Here is a 1,558-nt window from a genome sequence, read left to right as displayed (position 1 = left end):
GTGCAAGCCGACTAGGCCCCCACATATATTGTACACAAAAGAATAGAAGCCGACAAGGCTACATCATCTGCCAAATATATACAACTATCAACAGACCTCAACTGGAATCAAGCTGTAGAAAGAACGGGGCAGGGCCCCGTCCTACCCATATGCATATACATCACAAAAGAATAGCATACCAAAATAACTGCAGCTTCGGATCAAGTGGAGCACACTAACCACTGCTGGATAGAGATCCTACTAAGCTGGACCGCCTATCTGTCTACCTGAGCCTGCGGGCATGAACGCAGCCCCCCCCCCTTCCCCGAGCACAGCGAGTCAATTTTATAACGTACTGAGTATGTAAGGCATAAGTGTAACATAGACATAAGAATCATGAACGGAATCCGAAACTCGAAGCCAAACTGATTGTCTGAATGCATCTATATGACTGAGAATTTGAAAATATTTGCATAAATTTGTATAACTGACAATGCCTCTGTGGGTGTATACTACGCATGCTCTCAATGATAATCATGCTCATGTATATATAGGTCATAGTGCTGAGGAACATTCGGCCCAATCTATTATCTCATATCCCATCAGCCTCTCTGCGACCATCATCATTATCATCATATACATTGCTGCGGAACGTGCATCCCAATCCATATATCATCATCATGGTGCACCAGCTGTTCATGTGGTAATGCGTACATAACGCCTATCCTTTTTTCCATACCTCATATACATATAATATATGCGTATATAACGTCTTCTGATCGCGGTACATATGCATATAAATATATGAATGCAATGCATGAATAAACTGAATACGTAGAACTCTCGGAGTGACATAAGGTCATACTATCTCCGATGACCATCTTTTGAGCTAACATCATCAATATAAGAAATCCCAAGACCCATGAACAGAAGGAACAATCATAAACGGGGTATAAGAACATCAACGACTGAAGTACTCCTAGGGCTTCTAAGAGTAGAGCAATATGGATGCTCGTTTACTCGTTTGTTCGTTCATATCATAAGACCATGCCAGAATGAAGGAAAGGCTAGCCTTAGCATACCTTAACATCTCCTTAATCACTTAATATTCTCCTTCCAAGTTTGCAAAGTCTACATTCAAGAGGATCATACTAAGGTTAAGTCTTGAAGAAACATTTTTAAGCTCAAACTAGCATAATTAACGAGTTAACAAAATTTGGGCAGCACTTCTCCTATTTCATCAACTTCCCCCCATATGGCAAAACAACTCCCAAACAACAATAACAACATCCATAATATCACAATTAAGAAGTTATACTCAATTTAATCCAAAAATCCCCCTTTTTGATTCACCTCACAGTCATCTTGTTCATTACACCATTCATGGATTCTCCACTTTAATTCTTTTCCTTTCTAAGGAGTGCTAAACTTTACATCAACTCAACCACAAGAATAAGATGGAAAACATACCTTATAATCAAATAACTACACCTCACTCAACTCCCTCCAAGTTCAAGCTCACCACAACCTTGAAGGGAAACAACAATAATCACCCTCCTTGGATTACTTTGAGTTTTAA

The sequence above is a fragment of the Lycium ferocissimum genome, chromosome 9, assembly GCF_029784015.1.
Source record: "Lycium ferocissimum isolate CSIRO_LF1 chromosome 9, AGI_CSIRO_Lferr_CH_V1, whole genome shotgun sequence".
Classification (NCBI taxonomy): domain Eukaryota; kingdom Viridiplantae; phylum Streptophyta; class Magnoliopsida; order Solanales; family Solanaceae; genus Lycium; species Lycium ferocissimum.
This window is presented reverse-complemented; position numbering follows the sequence as displayed.